This window comes from Falco peregrinus, chromosome 4, assembly GCF_023634155.1.
Source record: "Falco peregrinus isolate bFalPer1 chromosome 4, bFalPer1.pri, whole genome shotgun sequence".
Classification (NCBI taxonomy): domain Eukaryota; kingdom Metazoa; phylum Chordata; class Aves; order Falconiformes; family Falconidae; genus Falco; species Falco peregrinus.
In genome coordinates this window covers 39427036-39436934 of record NC_073724.1, presented here as the reverse complement: position 1 = coordinate 39436934, position 9899 = coordinate 39427036, and the positions used below count along the sequence as shown (strand labels likewise).

At 66.6% G+C, this 9899-nt stretch overlaps 1 long non-coding RNA gene across 1 annotated transcript; it reads left to right on the top strand.

Annotated features, from left to right (window-relative positions):
- Positions 1–1270: 1270 nt before the first annotated feature.
- On the top strand, positions 1271–5305 carry LOC114011324 (uncharacterized). The gene is made up of 3 exons (XR_008747061.1): positions 1271–2881; positions 4610–4693; positions 5153–5305. It is a non-coding gene; the product is annotated as an uncharacterized LOC114011324 (long non-coding RNA).
- Positions 5306–9899: the final 4594 nt, after the last annotated feature.

Genomic DNA, 9899 nt, shown 5'->3' with positions numbered 1-9899 from the left:
ACGCGAGCACCTGTGTCTTTTTCTAAAAGGCGTGTACCGATAATTACGAGAGTTAATTGCATTGCTTTGAAGGTCATTTGAAGTTACGGAGCTGTGTTTTCTTTTCAGGCTAGCAGACAATGCCTGTGCACTGTTTTAAATGTAAATCAGAGGGTATCCGCATAAACCTGTATTGTAGGATCGAGGCGTAATGGATTCACTCCGGCTGTGCCTGAGCTCGCCACAATACAGCTGAGCAGCCGAGCTGGGAGCGCGCCGGGGTTTCTCTGCGGAAACGCAGTTGCCGAAGAACATGAAAAGCATTAAATCGTGACGGGAAGGGGGCGGCGGCGGCGGGGGGGATGCGTTTACGCTCGGGGGGGAAGCTGGGGACCGGAGGATGCGTTGCGGGCGGCGCAGCCACCCGTCGCTAGCAGCCGCGAAGTTTCTCATCCCGAGGAGGCACGGGGCTGTCGTGTCACGCACCGTGGCACCGGCGGGGACGGCCCCGGCATCGTTCCTCCCGCGGGCGGGGGGGAGACGGGGGGACGGGACAGTGTCCCTTGTGTCCCGCAGTCCCCCCACCTCGGGCACGATCGTTGCCAAAGGCTGCCTGCTCCCGGGAGGGGGGGCCGGGATAGAGGGGGCGGTACCCCGCTTGGCTCAGGGACCTTGTCCCCATCGCGCCCGCCCCCGCCCGCCGAGGGGCGAGGCCCGGCCCGGCCCGGCCCGATTCTGAGGAATGTGGCACAAGGGGCACTGGCCCGCAGCCTGTCCCCGCTGCCTCCGAGCCTTCATGAATCGCACCGCCCGGGGCCCGGGCGTCCCGCCGAGCTGACCTGCCGTACGATTAGCCCGACGCCCCGGGGCACGGCTCTTCCCGGCGGCGCTGCCAGCCAGCTCGGCCCCCGCTGCCCCCGCTCCGGCACCTGCAGGCGGCTCTGCCGGAGGCGAGGACGTGCAGCACCGAGCCCGCAGAGAGCCTTTCTTCCCTCCCCCTTCCCCTGCTAATAACAGGGCATCGCTCAGAAGACGGTCGCGCCGCACGGAACAAACGCTCATTGATTTCCACCGCCGGGCTGCGGAGGGACGCGGGGCGCCCGAGGAGGGGGGTTAGGAACCGTGCCGAGTCGCGCTCCCGGCCCCACACTGGGGGGGGGGGGGGGGAAGGGGGGGCATGAACCGGGGAGGTACCCGACGGCATCCCAGACGGGAGGGTGTGCTTCCCCGGGCGCACGGCGCACGTCCCCGGGGCCGCCCGCGGGGAGAACGCACCTCTCCCTCTCAGAGATGTGTCGGTGACTCGAGGCCGCCTCCGGGCGGGCAGCCGGTTGTAGGGGCAGCGGGGCGAGCGGCGGCCGCGGGAGAAACGGGCGGGGGGGCTCCCGCGGTCTGTCCCTTCCCGCGACGCCGGGGCCACCCTCGTGCAGATCGCGCCGTGTCACCTCCCTGATGGCAACCACCACCCGCCCCTCCAGAAAAGTCGTCAGCCCGGTACCGCCGCTTCCCCCGTTGTCCACGGCAACCGGCGTATCTGATTGAACCTCGTTGTAGGCAGTGACACCCGCGTAATGGATCATCCTGTCAGTGCTTTTTTATCACAGGCATTTATTTTGGTCACGGCTGGTGATAACTTTGCTGTTTATCCCTTGTGTCGTTACGGGCCCGGCCGCGATCTCCCTTCCGCCCCTCCTCCCCGGCGGGCGAGCCGGGGGTGGGGGCGCTCCAGGACGGCGGGGACTGCGGCTCCCCTCTCCCGCCCGGGCGCCGCTGCTAGGGGCCCCTCCGACCCCCCCCCCCCGTCCCGGGCTCCCGCGGCGGCTGGGGACGGATCGATCTGTTTGGCTTGGTGAAGCGCCCTCCCCCGCTCGCCCCGGCCTCCCCGGGGCCGGGTTATCTTGGGTCATGCGGAGCTGGCGCGGAGCGCCGGGTGCGGTAAGAGGCTCCGGTGGAGCCCTGGTGCAGGAGGGAGCCGGGGGAGGAAAGTGCCGTCCGCAGTTCTCCATCAATCCAGACACTTCAAAAGTAAATAAAGCAGGGCAGGGCAGGGCCTCCAGGGAGGGGAGAGAAGAGGCCTCTGACAGGCGATTGTCCAGGGCGGAGCCAGGGCTATTTCCAGCCCGGGAATAACAACACTTGGGCTGCGGTGACTCCGACCCGCGTGTCCAGGAAAGACCGGATCGGGGTGTTTGTTTTGCTTTTAATTATTATTTTGACGGCGGGCTGGCGCGGCTCGGGCTAACAATGATCCCAAGCCGTGCGAGAGGGGCAGCGGGGGGGGGAGGAGGGGGGAGACCAGCGAGGGGGCGGGCGCCGGCCCAGGTTTGCTGCCCCCGCTGAAGGTCGGGGCTGGAGTCGCCGGGCCGGGAGGAGCCCGCCGGGGCTGCAGGCGGCGGGCCGGGCCGGGGACGGCCCCGCGGGGAGGCAGGCGGCGCAGCGGGCAGGGAGGGCTGGTGGGGAGCCGGGCCGGAGCCCCCGGCACGCTGCCGGGCGGGGGTGGGAGGCAGCCGTGCTTATCTGGGTCACTGAGGTTAGAGGGAGCAGCTGATAGGAACAGAGGAGCTGAGCTCCCGCTGCTGCAGGGATACGGCCGCGAAACGGGCCAGGCAGGCACCGAGCTGGTGGAAGGGCAGGAGGGAGGGAGGGAGGGAGGGAAAGAGGGAGGAGGAGGCGGCGGCTCGTTCCGGCTCCCGAGCCGAGCCCAGGTGCGCTGTGGTTTCCCTGCGCTCAGCGCTGTGCTCGGCATCCCCCCTCCCCTCGCTCCCCATCCCCCGTCCCCCCCCTCGTCGCCCTCCAACGTTTAACCCTTTCCCACCTCCGCGGGGCTGGAGGCTGAGGCGTGCGCTGGCCCGGCCGCGTCCCCTGCGGTTCCCCACTCCCTCCGTGGCAGAGAGTGATCGCGGTAGGGAAAAAGGGGGGGGGGGAGGGGGGGGGGCTGGTCTTGTGGTGCCGAGTACCGCCCTCGGGCAGCTCCCGGGACCCGGCTTTGTACACACACGCGCGCACACACACCCAGCTGCGCCGAGCCGAGTCGGGCCAGCCCCCGCCTGCCGCCGCCGCTGCTGCTAGCGCGGCCGATCTCGGTTACAGCCAGCCACCCAGCGGGGTTTGCTGCTGCAGCCGCCGCCTTCCTCCCCCTCCCCGGTCCCCGCCGCCCTTTTCCTTCCTGCTCGGGCTGGGCTGCCCCGGAGCTCCCCCGGCTCGGCGGCGGCGGCCAGTCCCCGCTCCCGGGCCCCTACCGGCGGGGAGGCGGATGCGGAGCGGCCGGGAAGGCGAAGGGCTCTCCGAGCGCCCCTATCGCGCGCCCAGCCCTTTAATCAATTTCACCCTATTAATTATTAATTTTACGCCAGTCAAGCTTGCCCAGGAGGAGCGGGGGGGGAGGGGAGGCTGATGTCAGTCGGAGGCGCGGCGGGGCCGTGTGCCAGGCTCCCCGCTCAGCCCCGGCCCAGCAACTTTCGGCTCCGCTGGCTCGGGCAGCTCCGCTCTCCGAGAGCCGGGGGAGGCGGCGATTCCCATTCCGGTGGATGATGCGCCCCCCCCCCCCCCGCACACACATCCACACAGCTCTCCCTCTCTCTTTTCCGCTCCCTCCCCTTCTCTCCTCGCCCGCCCCCCGTGTAGACACATCCATACAAGGGCCCATTGCATCGTAGCGATGATGGATCGTGCCTAGCGGGGGTGATTTGGTGTTGATCGCATATTATCACGGGCAGGTTGGACTGGTTGCTGATGGACGGCTTTCTAGCAAGCCGCTCCTTCCGACGCTCGGGGAAGCAGCTCGATCGAAAAAGCAGCTTGCTTTTAACTCCTTCTCTCACCAGCACGCGTAGGGCAAGGCTTAGCATCTGTCACAACAGCTCTCCGGATAGCACTTTTCCCTCCTCCCACTCCATTTTCGCCTCGGCAGCCCCGCCGCCGCCTGGCTCTCTCCAGCACCGGGCAGGGCTGGCGGGGCTGGCGGCGAGGGCCACCCCAGCCCTTCCAAGGGCGAGCTGCCGGCCAGGTGGCGTGGTGCATCTGCGGAGGGAGATGCCCGTGGGGGTCCCACGCCCGCCCGAGGAGAGCCCCCAGCCCACCGGCCCGGCTCGCTCCCTGCCCGGGGGGGCTGCTCCCTTCTCCCTCGCCTCCTCCTCGCCTTTTTTATGTAAGTGCACGCAGATACAAAGGCGGTTTCGTAACGCCTCCCGTCTGTAAGAACCGGGGACCTTGGCTAACCTTTCGAGAAACTGATTGCAAGTGCCGGTTAACAGCCCGTGCTGACCGCTCGGGGCACCGGGGGAGGGCCATCATGGCATTGACAGGCGGTGAGGTAGCCATGGATCCACGGCGAAAGGCCTGCTCGCAGCCTGCCTCTCCAGAAACGCTTCGTGCGAGCGCTTATTCTCTGGCGAGAGAGGAGGGCGGTGGAGGGGAGGCTTAACCCTTTCGCTCCGCGCCGCCAGCCGCCTCCCAGCCGCTCTCTTCGAGTTGCGCCGGCCAGCGCGGGGCTGGGACAGCTCCCGCCGGGGCCAGGAGCCAGGGCGGATGGTGGCCCGGGACAAGCTGGCCCTTCCCCACGTGATGGTGCACGACGGAGAGCACCGATATGTATTTTTATTTTTCTTTTTGTGATTATTTTTTTACACAGGGCTCGAAAGAGATGGTGCAGGGAGCTGCCTCCTTATCTCGCTCTTCGCTGCCGGTTTAACTCCTTCCTGCATCCCCAGCACAGGTTCCTCGGGCCGGGGATTGTTTTCTGTTTGGAAACCGGAGAAGGGGGGAGGCTATCGGCAGGGAAGCAATAGCTCGCTCTCTCTGGAGAGCTGCTCTCCAACAGGCAGCGCCTTGAAATCTATTTAAAGAGAGAGGGAAAGGCGGGGGGGGGGGGGAGAACAAAGGGGGAGGGGGAGGAGGGGGCCGAACCAGAGCCAGCGAGAGAGGGAGAAAGCGATGGATCAGCCGGTTTGCAGCGTACATCAAGCTATCACATCTGTATATGCTCCGATCGATGAAAAGGATGGATAATATTTGTCAGCTGCAGACCTTTTTCTTCTCACTTCCCAGGAAAGGGGGGTGGGGGAGAGGAAGAGAGGTAATAGGGAGCTTCAAGGCCAGAGGCACTTCCTGATATAGCCAAATAGAAAAGAAAGGGTGGTGATTATTGTTATTAATTATTTTTATTATTCTACAGCAGCCAAAAGGACCATCAGGGAACGTGCGGCCCTCTCTGTGCTTGCTTCTTCACGCTCCCACTCCTTCCCCCCCTCCCCTTTTTTCTTTCTTTTTTCTTCCTTTTTTTTTGTTGAAACTCGGCCGCTTCCTTGCACGGCTCCGAAGATTTAACCCTTTGCCCGCGGAGGCTTATGGTGGGTCAGCACAAAAGCAGATCGGGAAAGCCTTGGACTGGTGAGAAGAAAAAAAAAAAAAGAAAAAAACCAACACGCGCCCAGCGAGAAGTCAGTAAAACGCACCGTAACACACACACAGCGACGTGGTTTGGCTTTAGGGAAGACATGGGGCGGGGGGGGGGGGGGGGGGGGGGCGAGAAGCGAGAGAGAGACGTAGCCTTTCTCTCCACCGCCCCCCGGCTCTGCCAGCCCCCTCGCCTGGTGCCTGCAGTTGCACTCTGAGTAAATAGTTCCCACACATGGTCCACATTTTGCACAGCAGCAGCGTGTTTCCTCTCGGGTCTCTCGTTGCTGCTCTCCGAGCAAAGAAAAAAAGAGAGGTTTAGAGGAAGTTAAAAATCAGGCGAGCTGAGAAAAGACTGTTACACACATCCTGAACGAAAGCGAAAGCCCAGCATTTCGGCCCTCTGAGCGCCAAGCTCTCACCTCCTTAGTAATGTCACTTACATACATGTTGTACATATCACAGTAATTACTTACACCCGGCGAGACGGACTCTCGGGCGCTCACAACAGCCGGGCTGGCTGCGGAGCCCCCCGGGGGAGGCCGGCCGGCTGCCCGCACCCCGCTCGCTCGCTGCCGGCGCGGTGGGCCGGGCTGCAGCCGCCCGGGGGAGTTCCCGGCGGGAGCCAGGCTCCTTTCCCGCCGTCCCCGGGGAAATCTTCATCCCCGGGGAAATCCTCGTCCCCGGAGATGGGGGTGCCTGGCAGACCAGCCGTGTTTGCAGAAACGGCGATGTCCTAACCCGCACGACGCTTGCTTTCCCAGGGTGTCCCCGGAGGGGCGGTGGGACGGGTGAGAGGGGGTGCTGGTGTGCCGGGCGGGCCCCCCGGCAGGTCGCGTCCGTCCCCTGCGCTCGGCTCACACACACGCACAGACACAGACACACACAGAGCCCGCCCCGGCTCGGCGAACCGTTGCCCGCCCGGCGCCTGGGGAGAGGGAAGCCAGGGTGCCGGAGCGGTGTGCGCCGCTGGGAAACCATTATCCGGCGCCCTCCTTTTCTTTTCCATCCAGGCCCCGGCTCCGTCCCCGCCCGCCCCTGAGCCGGGATCAGCCAGATGATCCTCTGACCGTCGGCTGAGCGGCAGCCGCTTCGTGGGTAGCATTAGGGCTCGGCCACTCCGCGCTCCCGTGACCCCGCCGCGTCTGTCTCCCTCCGTCACGGCCCCTCCGGAGCCCGGTGCCCCATCAGCTCTCGCTGTGTGATATTTAAAAGAAGGGTTGCTTTCTCCCCAATAGAAGCCCACTCGTTTCCTTGTTGCCAGGAACAAAGCGTACATTCAGAGGGGTGGCTGTTGACGGCTCCCTCTGTATAGCACTGGAAAGCGGGTGGCCTTTGGTTACTGGCAAGGAAAATTCTAATCAGGGTGCTTGTAAGCGGGGCTTTATAGAAGCTTAGTTACAAAAGGCTTACACCAGAGTAATGCAATAACTATAATAACAGCCAGGGAGCCCTAAAGAGGGTGGAATGTGCTTGTGTCTGGATGATTTTCCCCGCTAGCACAGAGAGGGACTGTTTACCACGAGTGCCATTAAGTATCGCTGGAAACTCACCAACCGCAGACTTATTTCAATATACTTTATTGTTGTATCTGCTCTAAAAGCAGCTTGCTTCGGACGACTTTTAGATCGCCCTAGAGGAGAAGGGGAGACAGGACGCCCTCGGGTGTCGGAGGAGGCTGGGCGCAACGGGGCAGTGCCAAGGGTGAGGGAGCTACGAGCCGGGGCCCGGCCGGGCCGGGCTGACCGGAGCGCGTCCCGGCGGGCAGCGCCATCGCTGAATAAAGCGGCGAGGCGAAACGGCCCCCCGCGCCCAGCGGCACAAACCCGTCTGTCTCCCGTCCTCGAGGGTGGGCAGCGACGTCGCCTCCGCCGCCCTCCTGGGCTGACGCCGCCGATAAGGGCGAGGGGGCCCCGGGGCGGACACCAGGGGAAGGGGATAGCGAGCGTCGCCCTCCCGCCGCTCCGGCCGGCGGTCCGGGGCGCCACGGGCAGGGGTGACCCCGCTGTTCCGGCTCAGCCCGGCTCCGGCTCGGCGCGGCTAATGGGATCAGCCCCTGCCCTCCGCCACCGCTGCCGCGTGTTGATTTTTCCAGCCCGCCGCCGCCGCCTCTCCGCCCAGCCCCGCTGCCCGCCGTCCTCCGGCCAGACCCAGCTACCGCTTGGCCGGCGGCGAGGGGCCGTGGCTCCGTAGGGCAGGAAATGGTTTGGCCGGGGAGCCAGAGCGGTCACCCCGCCCCACCGCGATCTCGGGGCACGGCGGCGGCCAGCGCGGGAGCGGGCTGCGGCGGGAGGCACCCCGGGAGACCGCGCCGGCCCCGGGCGCGACGCGTGAGGCGGGCACAGATCCACCGCCACCCCCATCGCCCCCTCCCCCCGCACCCCCGAGCAGACTTTGCAGCGCTTTATTTTAACGGAACAACGGAGCGCGGCGAGCAAACTGCTGCTCCGCGCAGGGCAAGAAAAATGGGTTTTTAATAGGCAAGGTCGGCGTGCTTGGCAGCCGGCCACCGCGGCCGGGGAAATAAACAAACAGAGGAGCTGCGACTTCAGGTCGGAGCAGAAGTTGCGCTCCCGGCGTGATGAGCCCGCGGCACGGTCCGCAGGGCGAGCATGCAGCCGCGCGGAGCAGCGCCGGCCCCCCCCGCCCAGTCCCCCACCTCGCCACGCTCGGCGGCTCCGGGGCCGGCGCGCCGGCTTCCCCGCGGCCCTGGTACTGGAGCGGGCCGGGGGCGAGCTGCCGGGCGCGGTGCCGCCGGGCTGGCAGCGGGCGGGGGCAGCTGGCCGCCCTTGTTTACCGCGCTCTGGCGCTGGTGCACACCTAACCGCTGCCGTGCGGCGCGGCCGGCCCCGGGGACGCAAGGAGGGAGAGATGGAGGGAGGGGGAGTGGAGCCGCCCGTTCGCGAAGCGGCAGGACGGCGTCTGCCGGAGGCTTCCCAGCAGTGCCCGCCGGGCTCCTGCTCCGCCGCCGGGTCGGCAGAGCTCGGCGGTGCCGGCACCGCTGGCCGCACCGCGGGGGCGCCGCGCTCCCGCTCTCGCCGCGCGTTCCGGGCTCGGTGCCGAGCACTCCCGGCTGCTGCGCACCAGCCTCCCTGCTGCCTCCCGCCGCCGCCTCGCTCGATCCCGGCTCTGCAGGCGGCCGCGCAGCGCGGACCCCGCACTCTCCCCAACGGCACCGGCCGCCTTGCCTCTTCCCGCCGCTCGCGGAGGGGCCGGGGGCTAGGTGAGGGGTGGGCGTCCTCGTTCCTCCGGTCGCTAGACCCCCACAAGTCTCTTTCCAAGCCTCTTCGCAGCGCTGCACAGCCCCTGCTCGGTTGGGGGCCGCCTTAACGCCCCGTGTGGGCCTGCACTGTCCGCAGGCCCCCATCTGAGTAGGGGCTGTGCAGTCTCTCTGCTCGGGGAGGGTTTGGGGGGCACCGCCACCTCTTCAGCACCCGGCGACAAACCGGGGCTGTGAAGCCACGCTGCCCCCGGGGGGTAGGGGGCGAAGGGACTGGCCCGGCGGTGCCCTCGGGAGAGGAGGGCGAAGGGAGCCGGTGCAGGAGAGCAGAGAGCGAAGTCCAAGCCTGGGGAAGTCGGACCGGAGCTCGGGGAGAGGCCGGTAACCCCCGCCCCGGCGGTCACAACCCTTTCCCGGCACGGCGGGGGCAGGGGAGCACTTTTCGGCGCTGCCCTCGGCTCCCACCGCAGCACGGCCCGGACTGGGTCCCCGGTACGCCGGGAGGAGGCTCGGGAGACGAGCCACGCACCCCAAGTTCCCACGGAGCCGCGGCCTGGTCTCCCAGCGCTGCTCCACCGTCACGGTCATCCCCCACGCACAGGCGGCAGAGGGCAGAGCCCGCCCCCCCCCCCCCCCCCCCGCTCCCCCAGCGCAGGGCTCGCAGCTGGGCGCGGAGACAACGGGGGCTGCCACCGGGACGGGCGCCGGGCAGGGCGGCGGCTGTCAGCGGCGCTCCCGCTCCTCGCCGCCCGGGCAGCTGCCAGCGCTCTGGCAGATCGCTCTGCAGACGGCTCCCCAGGCCTCCTGCAAGGGCTGAGAGGGGTCACAGGAGTAGCTGAACAGTGCGGGAGGCCGGGCCGACGGAGGGCAGCTCAGCCGAGCCGGGGAGAGCGGGGACCGGCCAGGGTGGAGGAAAGGGAGAGGTGCAAAGAGCCGGGGCGGGGTGGGGTGGGGGGAGGGGGCGACGACGACCGGCAAAACCATCAGCCTGCAAAATGCTGAGTTGGCAGCATGCCGAGAAGCTGGGGAGCCCTGCAGTCCCGAGAGCCAGGGAAGGGGCGATGAAGAAGCAGCCTGAATGGGGCAAAGACTGTCTCTTACAGACCTGGCGTAACCTATCGCTTAAAATAATCTGGTTTCACCTTCTAGTGCCGGGGTGTACCTGCAAGGTAGTCTCTGCCTTTCTGTCTCCCGTCCCATTATTCCAGTACAGTCTAATCCTTGTGTTGTGACCTACAGCAGCGCTCTGATTTATTTTTAATGCGTTCCGATTCCTGTTCCGTTGTCAAGAGATACATTGAGATTC